Raw genomic sequence first — 20,221 nt, 5'->3', positions numbered from 1 at the left:
ATGGCAAGTGAAATTCCAATTTCGCCTCTAAGGTCAGCTATGGTCCTTGTCCAGTTCCTTACGATCGAAGCTTTTGAATTAAGCCCAAAAACTTGGCGTTGGTTAACCGAAGTTTTTGTAAACTTCATTTTAGCCCTAATCTTTAACCCTAACCAATTAGTTATTTAAGAAATGAGTTTTAAGTCTGTCTATGGTCGTTGTGAGCTATCCATTCACATCATGCATGCAATGCATTATTACAGACTAAAATATAAAAACAAATCCAGTTACGATAGAAAGTGTACGTCTTCTTCTGTCTTGCTTTTTAGTTCCCTAGCGTGCGCCAAATTAATGTGCATTTTAAGTTTCTGTTGGCTTCCATTTTTCGGTTTCTTATGTTTATGCTAAAATGAAAACCTATTCATGCACTAAATGCACACATAAGATGTAACGCCCCAACCTGGGTTTGTTAGGGAGCATTGCATCTCTCTTCCTTCACCTGGACCAGACAACAGGGGGCGGGCCTTATCATACTAATGACTGGCCCCACAAACCAACACATGTTCTTTTCAGTGTGTTTTGTCCTCACTCACACACTTCCTGAGAAAACTTCTCAGAGGTCACCCATCTCAAGATTACTCCAAACCAAGCATGCTTAACTATGAAATTCTTATGAGAAGACTCCCGAAAAGAAATGTGCACTTTGTTGATATGGGTAGTAACATCAAATCCTTTTCAAGCCTTTCTTCCATAGGGTATCACATAAGATACTAGTGGTTTATCAGCATCAATATAGAGATCAGACTCAAAAAGTCAATAAGGTTCAAAATCGCCTAATGATAGTTGATCATATTCTTAGTTCAAAATATCCACATCGACCGAATCTGTTAAAGTGGTCGACCGAACCATGAATACAGTCAACCGAACCTCTCGAGTTGCCTAATTTTTAACAAGGTTAAACATGCGTTATTTCTTATCAACCATACTTAAAATTTTTCAAAAATACCGAATGAGTCCCCAATGGCCATATTTTTTGGAGTGTCTTTATATACTCCCTCATTTGGTTTGATTAGTACTCATTATAAATATAATTAGCAAAAATTCTCTCTGAATTTCCTAGAACTCTCATTGCTTATACTTCACATTTTCAAGTCTATATTTGATACTCTCTCTCATATTTTTGCTTGGAAAATCTTTTTTAAAATAGAGAGTATTATTCTCTTATACTCCTTTTCTTGCAAATTAATTGCAAGTTAAAGGGAGCTCGTTTCTCATTGATTGTATTGTGTGCATTTATATACATCATTTTTAAAACTTACTACCCTCACTTACTTACATTGATATATATATCGATTTTTGAGAGTAAGCTAAGTTATTCCCATTGTATTTTATTGATAACTATCATTTGGGAAAAACTCTCATTTGCTTATGAGTCTTGGCATCCTTGTTGCTCGATTTGAAAGCTTGCTTGTGCTTTTGGTATAAAACATTTTTGCAAGCTTTGATCCTTATCTCTATTGTGCTAAATACTTGAAAATTTGTTTGCTGAGATATTTAATTAAGATTTTTGAAGCTCCTTTGATTTTTGCTCTATTGATTAAAACATCTTGAATCAAAGGTATCGTTCTCACATACTCATATACACATCTCTCAAAGTTGATATGTATAACCTGACCAATCTCATTTGAGCATTATATCCATATCATATGTGAGTACGTATATTTAGATCACATTATTGTACAAATCTGCTTAGTGTAAGAAGCACTTTTCATTGTACGAAAAACTTATTTGATTGTATTCCAGACGTGACCTGAGGTGGGTATTCTCCACCCCTTAAGGAGTGTTTAGGCCTTCTCCACCTCATAAAGAGAGTTTGTAGAGGTTCGGGTCAGCCCTGCTAATTTGACCTGGGGTATTCCCTTGCCCAGTAAGGAAAGGGTGGTTGTAACTAGTGCTGCTCCACGCATTAAGTGAGCATTAGTGATAATTCTTGGGTTTGTGAGCTGAGGTGGGGGCATAGGCACATTTTTCGAAGCCCAATAACATATTTGGTGTCACTTTTTCTTTTACTTTTCCTACTTTATATTCCGCTTCTCGCCTGATTTAATTTCTTTACTGAATATACTGCATATCTGACTGACATAGAATTGTAATTTGTTGAGAGATACTGGAACTGTATTGCTTGTGTTGAGTATTGATTGATTTATCCTTTCTGCAACTTCATACGTGTTTAGACTGACCCTAGGTTGAGATATACTTAACTGTTGATCATTCAACCTAGGATATTTTAAAATCTCCAATTCACCCCCCTCTTGGGAACACACCAATTCCAACATTCTTGATATATCTTTGCTTGAAAAGTTTCATGAAAAAGGCTAGAGCGTGTATTCAATTTCATATACTTTGCTTGGAAGCCTTTTAACATTTTAATTTTAATTAAAAGGTCTTTTTATAAAATAAAATTCATTTTTCATACTCTCACTGTTTTACATGAAAAATATTTTTAGAGACAAAAATTATACTCTACTGAGTTTCATTTCATAAATCATTTGAGAGTGCATTTAGATTTTATTGTGTACAAATTTGTTTGTTTTAAGAAGCACTTTTATTTGTACGAAAATGTTTTTCGAAACAGCCCTTCGTGGTTAAGGTTGTGAACCGTGGGCCAAGTGAGGGTACATGTGATGACCTAAATATATATATATATATATATATATATATATATATATATATATATGATTAAAGTACAATAATAATAAAATAATAAAAATAGTCATTAAGTTAATATCAATACAGAAGTGTTTTTCTGTAACATTCTTGATTTCATGTTTGATGCCTAAGAAAGACCTTGTCTAAGCAAGTGCTCAAAGACCATTGCGGCTCAGTCGCTCCCTGGAGGTCGGTCTGATCAAAATGGAATTTTATAGGATAAACAGGATAGACACTATTTGTACACGTAAATAAGTATATATACATAAGATAGTATTTTGACAGACATAATTTGTAAAAATATATAATAAGATGATAATAATATAGGTATCATATGTGGGGCCCACAAGACTATGTGGGGTCCACATGAGTCCCAGAGTCACAAGACACTATTTATGTACGTAAATAAGTATATAAAATAATGTTTTGACTGATATAATTTATAGAAATATATGATAAAATAATAATAATATAGGTATCATATGCGGGGCCCACAAGATTGTGTGGGACCCACATGAGTCCCGAAGCCGTATGGAGGTTTACACGAGTCTCAAAGTTATGTAGGATGCATAAAATCGTATAAGAATTATTCGAGTTACGTAGGATCCATTCGGGTCTCGAAGTTGTGTGAGGCCCACAAGATCATGTGGGGCCCACATGAGTTTTTAAAATTTAAATTTAATTCTTATTGAAAAATAAATAATAAAATAAATAAATACTAAAAATAGTTTAAAAGTAATAACAATGATAATAATGATTAAGAAAAATAATAAAATAATAAAATAATTAATTAACTAATTGATTAATTAATTAGGAAAGTAATTAATTAAAACTTATTTAATGGGAATGGTGGCAAGTACTCCCACATGGCTTCCATCCCCATCCCATACCTTGCCCATCCTTTACCCATTCTTTAATTTTTTTAAAAAATTATAATTTCACCTATCTCCCCACACTTTTATAAATTTCATTTCTTCCCCAAAATTTTCCTATAAATAGGGAGCTCTCAACCTTCATTTTTCATAATAATTTTTCAAGGAAGAGAAGAATTAGTGAGTGAAAGAATTTGTGGTGGAAAGAAAATTTTTGAATAAGTTCTCAATCACCCACTCTTTTCGATCTCATTTATTAAAGATAGTTATTGTATTCATAGCACACGATAAAAGAAGAAGGTAAGTAAATTTTGATTATGTTAGTTTTTTTTTTTATTTAAAATTCATACCCGAGTTTATTTTATAAGTAAATTTCAATTATGTTAATTAGTTCCACAAAATTTTTATGAGTTTATTTTTATGCGTATTTAATTATACCAGTTCTATCTTTAATATATTTGCATCTATTTTTGGGTTAAGAAATGTTCTAATCTTCTTGGGTAAATTTTTAGCATTTATTTCTATTTAAAAATAAAATTATATATATTTTTAACACAAAAATTGTGTAGCATGAGTTTATTTCCACATTACATTTTTTATGAAAATATGAGTAAAGATGAGATTTTCACGATATTATTTTAAATTGCATAAATTATAATAAGATGATTTTAAAACCCCTTATGACAACGAAAGTTCAAAGTTACAGATGTTTGGTACCGCAACTTAAAGTTTATACGCATCAGAGTGCACTCACACTATTTACAGAGTGGTTATTTATGTTAGTGGACTTCTTCTCAGTGCACACCTGGTTCCGGATCAGGACTTAATAAGGAAAATCTCACTTAAAGTTTACGTACGTTGATTTAGTTTGGTCCGCCAGCCAGCTAAGCCCAATCTTCGGACCGCACAACCCAGTCATGGGGGTAAACATGACTTACGGCAAACAGGCCTAAGGGTGATTTTTATAATATATGTTTATACATATTACGTGTACAAAGTTACTGATGATTTGAAGGAAAAGTATAAGTTTACATGAAAATGATCATTTTAGTGTTTAAATGACGATCTAAAGAAAACGTATAAGGAAAAGTATATGTATATTTATCATTAAATATTTATACAGTTTTAAAGTTAAAAGTTTAATTTAACAGTTATAGTATATAATTATAAAATTTTACTGTTATAATTGATGACAAAAGTTTTATGCAGAAATTTTTAAATTTATATTTATTCTAAAAGAAATTTTGAAGTTATAGTATTAAATATTGTTTTACGAAATTTTTAAAAAACTCATTTTGGCCACACACTAATAATAATCTTATTTACTTACTGAGCGTCGTCTCACTCCAATCATATTTTTATTTCATATAACTTGAAGAGCATGTTGGAAATCAGGCTTAGCAAGCATGCGGGTGGGGATTAGAAAAATAAAGATTAATTAGAAATATTAGTATGATTTCAGATATTTATGTTTGTGTAATTTTCTTCTTTTGAAATAAGTGATTGTAATATGGATAATTAGCGTTCTGATTTAATAAAAATTGAATTTATTTGCTTCCGCTGTAAATTAATAGTAAAAAGTTAACATCCCAGGCCTCTCGGAATCGGGGTGTTACAGTACATCACTTGGAGAGGATGGTTCTGCCCTACTAAAGGAGTGGGTAACGGTTTGTGCTCTACCCAATTAAGGGAGTTAGGGAGACTCTACCTTGTGAGGAGTGTATAATGGTTTGACTTCGCTCGGTTAATGGAGTTAGGGGGACTCCATTCTATGAGGAGTGTAAAAGGTTTCTGTTCCACCCTGTTAAGTGAGTAGGGTTAGTGAAATTCTTGGGAAATTTGCCTAAGGCAAGGACGTAGGCAAGATTGGCTGAACCTTGTTAAAATCTTTTTTTTTTTTTTTTCTCTCTCTCTCTCTCTCTCTCTCTCTCACACACACACACACACACACACACACACACACACACACACACATTTAATTTCCGCACTTTAAATTATGCATGTGTATGTTTGTGTTTAATGTTATAATTATTTTGCATATACGATTTAAATTATGATTGAGATATGTTTCGGCAAATCAACGAATTAATTAGGTAAAAGTTTTTAAAACCCAATTCACCTCTCTCTTGGGATCACACCATTCCCCTCAGTGATGGATTGGAATCCGTCACCAATAATACGACTTTTAGTAGTGATTTTGAAACGATGACTAATAGTTGGAATTTTAATAACAATTTTAGAACCATAAACAATAGTTAGACTTTTAGTAACGATTTTCAACAGAGAAAATGTGCAAGTTATAGTAACAAACACAAATTTTGAGCGATAGAATGAAACTATCACTAATACTCCATTATGAATGAAAATTTTTAAAATGATCACTAATAATTAATTGTTACCGTCGTTTTAATAACTAATTATGGTCATTAACTCACGATAGTAAGTATTAGTAACATGCTGTTATTAGTGTGAACCGTCACTGATAAAATTTTTTTTTTTTTTTGTACTGTGCTTTTAAGCCTCCCACCCACGCCCGAACACGAAAGAGTAACTACTGTTATTCTACGATAACTCCAAATCCGAGTTCGCCCAAACCCAGCCGTCCGAACCCCATCACGCATCTCCGACAATGCAAATCCAATCCCACAACTCAAATCATCATCTTCATCCATAACACACCCATCCTCCTCCTCCCATTCCGACTCCGAACCTGAATCAAAATCCGAATCAGATTCCAACTCTGGATCCGAATTCCACCCAAACCCAGCCGTCAAAACCCCATCAAAGCGCATCTCAGAGGATTTAAACCCAGTCCCACAGCTCCAATCATCCGTAACACACCCGTCCTCCTCCGAATCCGAGTCTGAACCCAAATCCGACCTGATCACAGCAATTTGATCCCCATTATCAATGAGGCCAGAAGAATTGGGACTATAAGCTTACTCTTGCAAGCTTCAGCCGACCCCTCTCTGCTTGTACCTCCTCCGCGAACTCCAACTGAAGCTCTCTCTCTCTCTCTCTCTCTCTCTCTCTCTCTCTCTCTCTCTCTCTCAGGTATGTCAATGTAATTTGGAGTCAAGTCTACATCTATATTTTGCAATTAATTTTTGAATTATATTTTCAGGTTTCTATTTTTCACTTCAAGGTGTTGAATCAAACAATGGACCTCCGCTGTAGTTCATTTTTGTCATTAATTTTCTGAATCATATTTGAAGTTTTTATTTGCATTTTATTTGAATTAGGGTTAGGATTGATGCTTGTTGATAATGGGGATCAGATTTCTTGGGTTCAGACTCGGATTCGGAGGAGGATGGGTGTGTTACGGATGATGATGATTTGAGTTGTGGGACTGGGTTTAAATCGTCGGAGATGCGCTTTGATAGGGTTCTGACGGTTGAGTTTGGTTGAAATTCGGATCCGAAGTTGGAATCGGATTCGGAGTTTGATTCGGGTTCGGCGTCGGAATGGGAGGAGGAGGATGGGTGTGTGACGGATGAAGATGATGATGATTTGAGTTGTGGGATTGGATTTGCGTCGTCGGAGATGAGTATTGATGGGGTTCGGACGGCTGGGTTTGGGTCGAATTCGGATCTGGAGTTGGAGTCGGAGAATCACAGTAATAACTTTCATGATTTGGCTCCGTGTTCGGGCTTGGGTTGGAGGTTTGAAAATCACAGTAGTAATTACTTCGACGATGATTTGGATTTTGGGGTGGGTAGGGATTGGATTGGATTGGATTGGATTGAATCGGAGGATCTAAGGAGGCGGATGATCCATGAAGAAGAAGAAGAATTTGATTCAGAGTCCGATGCATGGAGAGAAGGGCAGAGGCTGTTGTTCGATGGGTTGGGGGAATTGTCTGATATGTCCTCTTCTTTTGGATGATGACGTTGGTTGGGGCATGGGGGGCAATTGCAGTCACGGAGTCTTCATTTGGTTCTCTGCTTTGTTCGGGAATTAAAAATTCAAGAGACATAGACAGACGAGAGAGACGCAAGAGACGAGACAGAGAGCAATAGCACGCCAAATATAAATGAGTCCCCACCACATTAAACAACTTACTGATGTTAAAAGTAAAAAAAATTGTTGGAATTGTGATATGGAGATTAATATTTTTTGTGTGTGATATTGATATTAAAGAAAATCTGTTTCATCATCTATACACATTTGATTAATTTATATATTAGTAAAAGTATGATTGTCGCCCTATATTTTCAGTTGTGCCTTTTGTTTTACTCGTTCAATTTGCTATAAGCTCTTGTTTCAAAATAGTTCACCTTTAGATGTCATTTTCTTAGAAGATGTGAACCAATTTGTAGCAAATTTTTCGTGGACAAGTGAAGAAATATACATAGGTACGCTGTTAGATAGTTGACATCGATATGTTTTAATTATAAGAATTAATTTTTAGCATTCGCCCAAAAAGGTGTAATAAAAAGGTTGGAAAGTTTAATCTCAATTATTTTGAATGACTTACCTATTTAGAATAATAAAAAAAGGTTGAGAACTATAATTTGATAAAATGCTAATAAGCTGCCTTTTTTAGGATTTATTACTGGTAATAACCATACTTTTTCTTTTCTTCATGCTTTTGGCTTCACTTTGTTGAAGTTGCTGAGTTCAAATTTTTTTTTTTGAATTATCTGTTAAGTTAGTAGTTTTACTTTTGAAATAAAATAAAAACCTGTAGAAGACTAATTCAGTAGTTGGTTCATTGATGTGTTCACAAATATTTTAGGTCCTTATACAAACTATGAGTATTGCTACCAAGTCTTAAAAAGTTTTTTTATTTATTAGGTCTCATTTGGTAAGTTGCTATATGATTTTAGCATACTTGTATATATTCTTTGTGCACATTATTTATATTGTGTAAAATAAATTATTTAAAAAGCTTTATCAACTCAACAAATTAGACTGAATTTTTCATCCTTCAAAGACTGATTTTGAACGGTTTAACTAATATTTTGAATGGAAAAATGGGTTCATGATTTGATTCTATGTACGAAAGCATACAAATGCGTTCTTAAATTGGTTTTTGTATTAACTCACAGTACCAAACTTACCTCAAATTTGTAAATAAAATCAAGTAGATCATCTTCATGGGTTGCAATTTGGTCTTGTGAATCTTTTAAAAATGCTACACATTGTTTTTACTATGAATGATGTCATCCTTTGGAAATTTTTTTGAGGTACTTTCCTTGATTTTAGAGTTAAAATTTGCTTTTATTTTTCTACAAGCAAGAAATGCCCCCTCCAACCTATAATATCTGTGGTTTTAAACATGTTTCAACTTTTCTTTATTTTTTAAAACCAAAGTTCTATAGTTTGAAAGCAAGAAAATTCATTATAGTCTCAAATTTGACTCCCTTCTCTCTTGTTAGATCCAAGGCTTCATTAACTTAGTTTAATAAAAATAAATTGTTTTGGACTAATGACTATGTCAACATGGCGGACCGAGATTCGGAGCCTCAATAGGAATGACTATCCAAAAAATATGGTAAATGTCCTTTAACATAGGTTAATAGAGTCACTACTAACCTTTTTTTTATCTACGTGTTATTAAGTTCACTTAATTACTATCAATTAATTGGCCTCCAGTTAATCCTAGGACCCAATGAACTAATCCCTTGTTTGGTTTGTAGAATGAAATTAAAGTAGGAAAGAAATAGGAGGAATGGAATTAATTCTGGAGTGCAATTACTGCATTTGATTAACAACATGGAATGATTATAAGAATCAAACTTCAATTTCTTTCCAACATTTGGTATTCTTCAATAGCTTCTATAATATAATAGAAAATGTTGTATTTGTGTATGACTTTTATACTTAGTGGAGTTCATAAACAAAGAAGGAAAAACATATGAATGAAGTCTTTGTACTGTGCAGCAGTGACTCGTTGACAAGTGGGTCTCAATCGTCGACGAGGAGATACTGAGAGCCAGAAAATCTCAAAGATCTGAGATACTGAGAGCAGCAAATCTCAGACACTCAGTGACTCATCGATGAGTGAATGTCACTAGTCGACTAGTGGACCCCTATCATCGACGAGTGTACCCTGTTCGTTGACCAGTGCTCTCGGGGCTGCGAGAAAGAATTCAAATTTTGAATGTGAACGTTGGGACAGTTGGGTATTTGGAGGGAAACCTTCGAGGGGTTGTTAAAAATGTCTTTATGGGCATATTATGAGTTAAGGAAATCATTGTATCGTTGTATTATGCAACTTTCAAGTTTCATAGTGAAACCTTTGTTGATTGCTTCCGTGGATATAAGCTTTTTCGAATCACCTATATTTGTGTGTTGATTCTTGTTGTTTTCAGATATACTGAGTGTTTGAATTATACTTTGGTGCTTCATAGTTTGCTGTGTTTATAATTTTCAACGTGCAATCTCATACTCTTTTCACAACGATTGGTATCAGAGAGTTGTTGTCATGGCATCGGGTTCTTCTTTTGTAAGGTTTGACATTGTCAAATTTGATGGAACGAAAATTTCGGTTTATGGCAGAGGAGAGTAAAGGATTTTCTTGTGCAGTAAGAGATGGTGAAGGCTTTGTATGGTGTTCAACCGGAAGGTATGGATAAAGCAACTTGGAAAGAGTTGGAGGCAAAGGTCGTTTCCACAATACGTTTGTGTTTGGCCGACAAAATGCCCTATCATGTGATAGAGGAAGATTCTCCAGTGGTTGTGGCAAAAGTTAGAAAGCTGATACATGTCCAAATCACTCTCTAACAATTATTTCTTAAGCAACGTCTCTATTGGCTTACGATGGTTGATGATTCGAACTTAAATCAACACATCAATGCATTTAATCAATTCATAAGTGATTTAATGTATGTTTATATTAAATTTGATGAAGATAATAAGACTTTGATGTTACAAAATTCCTTGCCAACAACTCATATATCACTACAAAAAATCAGGGTATTAGTGAAGGATCAAATTCGTCACTAATACTCATAAATTCCTCACTAATATTAGTGACGAATTTATAAGTATTAGTGACGAATTTAAAATAGTTGCTATATCTACCGTTACTACTAACTTTTAGTGACGAATTCAAAATTTCGTCACTAATAATGGAGTATTAGTGACGGATTATAACCATCACTAAAATCCTAATACCGTTACTATAAATTTTACATCGGCTCAGCTCAAATTCGTCACTAGTAGTAGGGTATTAGTGATGAATTACAAATTCATCACTGATAGTAGTGTTAACCAAACCTTGGTGTTCAAAAACACGCAAAAGTTAAAGGACTAAAGTAGTAAGGTTTTAGGCGAACAAATCTTGGTGTTCAAAACACCTCGGTCAGCTGAACCGTTGAATGGTCAAAAAGTTAACCTGACTTCGAGCAATCGAACTCAAATGAACTGAGTGTCCACGGTTAACCAAACTCAAGCCCTTACTTTTTCCAACAACTCAAGCGCCTGAACTTCTCGTTCAAAATAACCCCGGGCGATCGAATGTTCAAGTTTAGAAGATTGAACTTGAGACCAAGCGACCGAACCTCGGACAGATTGGAAAATCGCCTTGGTTAGCAAACTAAACTTTTATTCAGGCATCCAAAGTTCAAAATTTACTTTTTCTGTTGTGTCTATTCGGACGTTCGGTCGACTAAAACTCTCGGGTTGGTTTAAATTTTACCGCGGTTAATTGAGGTTAAACTGGGTTAATTTTCTTAAACTCATTTAAAACAAATTGAATTATTCCCTATGTATCCCCAATGGTTATAATTTAGGCATTATATATATATATATATATATATATGGGTTCATTTGCGCATATTAGCAAGTAATTAGCAATCTGATTAGTAAAATATTCTCTCTATTTTTGAAAACCCTTTTGCAAAATAAAAAACCTATACACTCTCATACACTCATTCCTTAACTAAATCAAACCTTGTGAGAGTTATTTGAGTGATTATACATTGCTAGAAACTCTCATTGCATTGTTGCTGTTTGATTTTCAAATTGAGAGTTGAGCAAAGATTTTTCCCCCGATTTTATTTAATCAATCTGTGTGTGAGAAAAATCTTATTGTTAGTGAGTCTTTGCATCTTCATTGCAAGACTCATTGAGCTTGTATTTTTAAGTGTGCAAAAGTTTTTCACAAGCTTACTTCTGAATATCTCTTTGTGCTTGATTATTAAGAAAATATTTTTGAGATATTTTGATTACTCTTGGTAGAAATCTTTGAAATCCTAAACGTTGATTGAGATTTTCATCCATACATAGTTTCAAAGATTAGCTTGTTGATACACTTGTGCGTGATTGAATATAGACATTACTCTGAGTGATGTTTGCACACATACGCATTACATTATTGATATGTGTTGATTATACTAGTGCAAATCTGTTTGATTGAGAAGCTTATAATTTGTACACATTCTATATTGTGATTCTGTTGTATTCCATGCGTGGCTTGAGGGGGCATTGATCCAGCCCAGAAGGATTGGTTGTAAAAGGTTGAGGTTAGTTCTGTGTTAATTTGACCTGGTTGTATTACGGTGCCACTCCACCCGTGAAGTGAGCCTTAGTATAATCCTTGAGCTTGTGAGCCAAGGCGGGGATGTAGGTAGTTTCTCGAACCTCGATAACATATCTAGCGTTATCTCCTTTTACCTGCTTTATCTTGCATGTGTAATTAGCTTACTTGTGTAATTTAATTTCTGCATATATATTGATTTAATTTATATTTGCACTAGATTAATCTTAGGATTGTGAAATAATGGTGCTGGTTAATTGACATAGGGAAGAAATTTTAAAATACCAATTCACCCCTCCCCTCCCTGGGATTACTGTAAAACTAATAGTTAATGTTGTCTAAGGGTTGTAAATAGCCTAGGATACTCTTTCATTGATATCTTTCATTTACTTCTTTTCTTATTTATCCTTTTTATTTTCATTGTCTTTTCCTTCTTTTCTTTTCTTTTCAAACTCATTTTTCCCTTTCGAAAGATTTTTTAGCACTCTTGTTTATCTTCTTTTCAACTCAAATTGCCCAGTGTGGGAGATGATCCTTGGCTTGGTTAATAAGAAAGGAATAATCTTCAGGCTCAAAAGGGCTAGCAAGGGACAAATTTCTACATTTTTGCAAGGGTAGTTGAAAAATAGCCTTTCTTCATTTTGATTTCCATCCTTACCTCAATTAGAAAGGAATGTTAAAGGCCCCAACCCTGATGTATATTTTGGTTAACTAACTTAAGAACAAGAAGTAAACTTATAACTTTAAGCTCAAAGGGTTAGCAAAGGATAATTTTAAGTATGCATAGACTATATATGAGGAAATTGATTGACCAACTGATGACCACATATCATTTGATCGCAACTCCAATTGTGGTGTTATTTCATGCATCACCGTGATAGAATGAAATATTCACCAAGCTAATACCTTTTCAATGTGAACTATTAGAAGGTATGGTGATGGCTGTGTAGGCTGCTATATTGATTGATGGTCATGCTTGGGATATTGAAGGCCAATGTCTAAAAAAGATAGTCTATGTCCCAGTTTGATTGCCTTTGTTAGTGTTTTTAGAGCACAGATGATAACTTCTGCCTTGTAGATCGAGAAAAGGTAGCTTCCCTAGTGTAGGGATCATGATCCTTGACTAGGGTGATTTGAAAAAAAATATTTCTAGGCTTAAAATGGGTTAACAAAGGGTATCTTATGATATAAAATGGTATCCAGAAACATTCTGGATTCTGCCCCCTTTCTTCTTCTTCTTTGTTTCTCTTCTCCTTATCTTCTTCTCCTCTTCTATTTCTCTCCCCATAATTCCCTTAGTTCTCTCAGTTCTCTTTCCTTTCTCGTTTGCTGATCTGAACTCTCTCTTTTCTATTCTGATTCTCTGTTCTTCTTCCTCTTTCCTCCTTCTCCCTTCTTCCATCTTCTTCTCTGCTGTCTTCTTCATTCCATGCTTCTCCCTCTCTCCTATCTCTCTCTGATTCAAACTACTGGTTTTCTGATATGAAAATCCAGTATTGGAAAAGAAAAAAAAAAAAACCCACTGAAAAGCAGTTTCTGAGATTTTCTGAAATTCCCGCTGTGTCCCCATTTTTTGAAGAACACTACCTGGATACAATTGTGCAGCACCACCCACACCCACACCCACAAAAACAGAACTCTCCGAAACCCTAGCCCCTAAAATTTCTCTGCCATCTGACCACAAGAGGAGCCCCTTGCACTGGCCAAACTTCTCTAGCCACTGACCCCTTGAAGATCCACCCTTGCTGGAGTTATTTTGAGTCTTTGACACACAACCACCATCACTGTATTCCCTGCCCCCTGAACTACTCTTGCCTAAAAAATCATTGCCGAAAAACCATCGTCGGCGTTGCACATGGCCCATGCACCGGCAACCTGCTACTATGAAACTTCCAGTGTTTAGCAGTTTCCAATCTCGCAAAAAATTGCTTCAGCTAGAGGTTTTGGGTTTTCTCCATGATGTTTTGATCTGCAAGGAGATATTTTGATTGTGGACACAATATATTGCAAACAAGCGCGATAATTTGGCATGAAACCCTAGAAATTGTGACTCCAGCATTAAAAATCAGGTTTTGTTTAATTTTTGAGTTTTCTTTGTGATTTGATTTTGATTTTTTTTTCATTTCAGTACGACATTCAATACCCAAGGTGAGTTGAAGATAGTTTTTGAGGATTTGGGAGTAAGGTTTGTGGGAAATTGTGTTAAAGGGCTGTTGGTGATATAAAGCTGCAGCATATATATGTATACAATTGAGCAACCATGGTGACAAATTATGGGAAGGAGGAATGCCATTTGCCAAACATTGGGCACAATTTCAGGCTTTTCAACACCTCTCTCAAATGTAGAGAAAAGGTTTGCAAAATCATCATTGATGGAAGATGTACAATGAATGTGGTTTCCATAAATGGAGTCTCGCTTGAATGCAGCTTCATCGAGAACCTCACCCTGAGCCTTATGTGATATCTTAGTTGGTGGACTTGATATATATGGATGAACACCAACTTGACCTAAAAGCTTAAGTCTAATAAGTATTGGGCCCAACCATATATATAAGCATCCATTCTTTACTCTATTTTTTTCGATGTGGGACAAACTCATAGGTGGAATTCTCAACAATCTCCCCCTTGTGATTTCCAGCCAACTCTCCCTTGAAAGGAAGCCATTATTTGTCATGCAACCATCTAGGAGACATTACTCAACCATGGGAGTTTAGTCAACACCGCTCCTCTTCCACATGTCTACATCCATAGGAACACATGCATGAACACTCAATCCCATTCGAACTCTTCCGTTTGAGCGGAAATCATCTCCCTCATGAGAGCAAGCCCAATTGTCCAATAGTTGTTCAAGTGGGTCTTACCCCCGCACGCTATGTGCCTCAGATTGCATTCCACGTGTCTCTAAATCAGTCCTACCTCCCATATCTTGAATCTAGTTGGATCCATCTACCAAGGTTAGATGATCTTTATTGGCCGAGGTCATACACTTGGTCCTCCAACCGTTAGCATGTTAGGAGTTTGATATGCATGGATGAATACCAACATGACCCAAAAGCTCAAGCCTATGAGGTCTTAGGCCCCACTAGGCATATAAGCACCTATCCTTCACTTTATTTTTCCAATGTGGGACAAATGAACAAGTGAAATTCTCAACAATTCCTATCCAAATGGGTGAATATTTGGCTAATGTTTGGTGTGATATTATGCCTATGAAGATTGACCATGTACTCCTTGGTTCTCCTTAGTTGGATGATTTGGATGTGACTCAAGGACATGAGAACTCATATGTCTTCCACTATAATGGAAAGAAAATCATTTTTCAAGCTTGCTATACCAACCAACCAGAACAAAGAATTTGAGATTATTGATCACGTCAAAGTTACTCAACTTGAAGATACTACATGGAAGGCAATGAATGTGTTTGAACACATCCAAAGTCCGTCAAACATTCCTATTGTAGAGTTTGTCATCCCGGATGAGTTCATTGATGCTAATTCTCAAATCAAGTTTATGGTGCTGCCACCCCCAGGGTGTGGTTCAGTTGGTAGTGCGGGCTGCGGGAGTGCTTCTCACGAGATCAGGTGTTCAAACCCTCCCGAGCTCGTTTCCGCCCCTGGACGCCTGAATTTACCCTCCCTTTGGAGTTGTGGGGTCAACTTCAAGGGGCACAGGATTAGTCATCAGGATTAGTCATGTGGACCGTAAAACGGACACATGGATATTCGGTGCGTAATCCAAAAAAAAAAAAAAGTTTATGGTGCTGTAAATGGAATGCAGTTTCTTGTCTTATTCAAGCGTTGGCTTTTGAAGAGTCCAAGTTCTCGTCCCTTTTGATCCTCCAACATTTCAAAATTTGCGGCCGAATTTTTTCTAATTAGGGGAGAGTTGATGAAGGACAAGAAGCAAGACCTTGGGAATATCCTCGCTGGAAAAAAAGTAAGAAGAGTTGGGTCAAGGAATTGTTAGGTTTAATTAGTAGTTTATTATGTGTTTAGTTTAACGAGTATGGTATTATGTGTATTTTGTGGGCTTGTTTGTAGTATTTGTGTATTCTAAGGGTATGTTTGTAATGTAATTTGGTTTGAGGGGTTTGTGTGTAATTTCACGTGTAGAGGCTTTTCTTATAAGTAGTGAGTGAAAGCCATGTTGTAGGCAGTTGATGAATTTGAATTGAATTTAACGTGAGTTTTCCCCCTGGTTTCTCCTCTCTCCCTTCCCTTTCCTTCCCCTCTTCTAATTTCTCCATGGCTGCAAACCTATGTTTGTGAAGATCTGTTAACTGAAAGAAATGAGGATACACAAGAGCCAATCCAATGGTGCCTCCCCATCAAAAGTCCTCCCAAAAATGAATTCTCTCATTACAAACTTTATATTGCACATTAGGAAAAGGAGAATGATAGGTCTGAAAAACTTCTAAGGGCTTGAACAAGTAATATATCTGATACCCACAGTTGTGCTATACAACAGGGCCCATGTCATAGACCTGTGTCATTAAGCATTTTCCGACATACCAACTCTAGCATCCCACCTGTGTTGTAGCAGACAATTTATTGTGTATTACCTTATGTCAAAAAGAATTAGGTTCTAAAAAAATGCGCTCTAACTACGTCCCCACCAAAGAGATGTTTTTGGATGTCACATTCCCTATATCCAAGCCTCATGGATCTACGCACTGTGATCGTTCTCTAACTCACTGACCACCATTTGACCACAGAAAATCCCTCATCAACTTCTTTAACCTCCATGCTACTCACAAAAATTCTGAAAAGGGAAAGATAATTAGAACAGATGGAAGACCGACAAGCATGAATAAGAGTAATTCGTTACCCTAAGGTGAAGAGCACTCTTTTCCACCCATCCAATCCCCTAACCACTCTCTTAAAGGCTGGCTCTCAAAGTGAGTGAGCTGTTGTAAGAAACAACCCAAATTCTCCAAAAGTATAATAATATCATATTGGATGTGGTCTGATCCTCATGCCTACCTCAATTCCTTGCACCTAACTTTTTCAACTCTTCTAGCAAAATCATCCTACTCATGGCATTATCCACAACGGTGAGAAGAAAAGGAGAATGGGAATATTCCTGTTCAAGACCCTTGGCTGCAAAAAAACTAAGATTTAGCCTCACCTTTCACTTAGACTGAAAAAACACAGAAGGTAAACAACTTTGAATACATTTCGTCCACCTCAAACCAAAAAGTTTTGTATCCGTTACCTTGTCCAAGAAACTCCAGCTCTCCCTATCATAAACATTCTCAAAGTCCAATTTCAACACTAGGTTCGTCTTTTTCCTTGGAACTGCATTCTCAACCACCTCATTCACTATCAAAACTGCATCAAGAATCTGTTCGTCACCCATAAAGTGCTCTAAGAGAAATAGTACCCTCCAGGGCTGCAGTCAAATCTCTTGGATAACACTTGAGTCTTGTGCACCCTAGTTATGAAGCTAATTGGCCTAAAATCCTTTACTCTGACCACACAATCTCTTTTAGGCACCAGGGTAATAAAAGTAGAATTCATACTCCTTATCACTCCATTGTCAAAAAAGTCATGAAGGCTATTCCAGGAAATTCCCAGGGAAATGGAGAAAGTAAGAAAAAAGATGTGTATTTGATGAAATATGGTATGCTACATCATGAAGGATGACACATTTTTGCCTTCCAGTTCATCATTATTCAGGAATTTAGATCAACAAAGCTTTGTATCTATTGAAACACATCATGCTTTACCTCTTTCAGGCAAACATTGTAACAGTTTCAGACGGGTATGGATAGGAGAAGGCCTTTTGTTCATATAAGCATCATAAGCTGACTGCTTGGATGAGGGAGATGCTTACTACTTTTCTTTCCTCTTGGTATGCTGGCATGCAGTCTGAACATTAAATGGTGAGATAAGTTCAAAATACAAACTTGAGCAAAACTACTTGTTGACGTTACTACACACAGAAGCCTGATTAAGGAATTAAATTCTGAGGTGTGTCAGATATGAAAAATTATAAGCATGTTATAAACATGAAATGCTGCGCTCCCATTGTCCCCATTGCTACACATCTTATTGTGCACAATCAAGATGGTGTCAAAAGTTTGTTATCACTGTAAGCAAACAATGATCCAACCATAGGTTGCGAACTTACATTTGGAAAATTGCGTGACCATTTAATAGCCAATGTCAGGTATTGGAATTCTGCAGCATAGTAGTAGCTGATTCAAGAGGTAAGTGCAAGAATTTTGGGAGAAGTATTTGGATTTTATTGTTATGAATAATTTCAGGGGGGATCTCAATTGAAAATTTCAACAAGGTTCTGGCGTAGGGGTGTTCTGTGAAATTTAGCTTTTCTATTCTCCCTGTTGTCTCTGCAGCACAGGAAGATAGTCTCTTGAAGCCCCTCATTGTTTCCATCTTCTTTGCAACACGGGGTACTCGCATGTTCTTTGCATCACGTGAAGGAACTCTGTTGGTGTTTGCAGAAGACCTAGCAACACAAAACCCCAGGCAATGCATGTAGGTATGTTGCCTTTTCTCCATCATCATCATAATCTTCTTTTTATGGAGTTTTTTATATCTCTCTGAATCTTAAAAGAACACTGATTATATAGTTCCAAAAATATTGCTCGTGTTTCATGGATTGATCTTGTGTGGTTGAATTTCATACTAACGTAATAAAAATTTTGAAGGGAAGAAATCTAGCAAGAGGATTGATTTCAGAAACCATGCCCTAAATGTAAACCGAAGATCATTTGTGGACCTGTGGTCTCTTCCTTGATGTGAGTACAACTGATGCTCCACATAACATTCAACTAATTAACTGGATCATATGTTTTTGGTGTGAATTTTTCCTGGTTTTTAAAGTTTAGATTTTGCTTCATTTGTGTAAACCTACATTCTTATAATTTCTAATCAATTTTTTTGTAAATGTTTGTTAATCTTCATTTTTAAATATACTTATGACATCATGCTGATCACAATGGCTCCCTCACCGGTCTCATCCTTACACTGCAGGGAACTTAGGAAAGAAAACATGACATTCATCTGCAGCCGACAATTTCCAGATGGCAGGTGATTCCTCCTTCTCCAACCTCTATTCTTCCATGGACCACACCAACCTAAACTCCAGCATGACCTTTTCAACGCCACTCTACATCTTGAGCAAACACATCTTTGTGAAGGGTTCAAAGAGGACTATGGAGATGGCTTAGCCTCTGGCAAAGAAGAACGAAGACAAATAGACCTTAAATTAGGGTTTGAAACTGGGGAGGAGCCAGGGTTTTACCAATGTTGTGTTAATATCTGGACTTCCACGACCGAGATTGACCCAATCCGATTCTCTGCAAGGGTCCAGAAGAGCATCAAATAGATGGATGAGTTGATCCAAGAGTATCGAGATTTTGGAGTCTTTGAGGTTGAAATTTAGGGCTATTTGTGTCACGTTGTTCGTAAAATTTGAGTGCATGGTCTGGGATTAAGGTGATTGAGTTTTGAAGGAGGCTTTAGGTTTAGAGTTGGAGTATTTTGCCTAAAAAATAGTCTCCGATTTTATATTATCGATCCATAAAAATTTTCATATCGTCATCTGCCTCATGATGATAATACAATGTTTTTTTTCGTTAGTAGAAAAATTTTAGTATCATGATCATTTTGTTTTAAAGGATATACATTCTATGGATTAAATATAACCTAACCTTAGGTTGTTGTTGGGTATTAATTGTGAGACTTTGTATTTAGATGCGTCTTGATTTGAAGTTAATATAATTTGATACTATGTTTTATGTAATTTCATATAAATCTGAATTTAAAGTATAAATTTTATTCTCGTAAATGCAGGGATTGTGTGTTGTGTTCTAGTGGAGGCTTTCAAGTGCATTTATATATATTTTCGACTGGAATTCTGAGAAGTTCAGAAATCAAGGTCATGTAAGGTTATGTGCACTGCACGTGGAACATATTTTTCATTGTATCAATTAGTGATTCATTTATATATATATGACAACTGACATAAATTTCTTTAAGTTACACAGACGTAGAAATTAAGTCAAAATCAAATTCAAAATAAAAAAATTGAAGATTGAATCCATACAAATCTTAATATCTAACATTCATCTCTTTTGTAAATATATAAATGTTGATATCTTCTCTCTTTTCTCAATTCGAGTATGCCTTCTTAGATTTTAAGAGCTTTC

At 35.7% G+C, this 20,221-nt stretch overlaps 1 long non-coding RNA gene across 7 annotated transcripts; it reads left to right on the top strand.

Annotated features, from left to right (window-relative positions):
- Positions 1-6,107: 6,107 nt before the first annotated feature.
- On the top strand, positions 6,108-19,815 carry LOC131162220 (uncharacterized). 7 transcript variants are annotated; one of them, XR_009138723.1, is made up of 4 exons: positions 6,108-6,614; positions 18,404-18,549; positions 18,719-18,808; positions 19,044-19,815. It is a non-coding gene; the product is annotated as an uncharacterized LOC131162220 (long non-coding RNA). The 7 variants fall into 7 exon arrangements; XR_009138726.1 differs by having other exon boundaries at positions 6,110-6,614; positions 17,783-18,549; positions 18,724-18,808; XR_009138722.1 differs by having other exon boundaries at positions 6,121-6,614; positions 17,783-18,549.
- The last annotated feature ends 406 nt before the right edge of the window (positions 19,816-20,221 follow it).

The sequence above is a fragment of the Malania oleifera genome, chromosome 1 (assembly GCF_029873635.1).
Source record: "Malania oleifera isolate guangnan ecotype guangnan chromosome 1, ASM2987363v1, whole genome shotgun sequence".
NCBI lineage: Eukaryota > Viridiplantae > Streptophyta > Magnoliopsida > Santalales > Ximeniaceae > Malania > Malania oleifera.
This window is presented reverse-complemented; position numbering and strand designations above follow the sequence as displayed.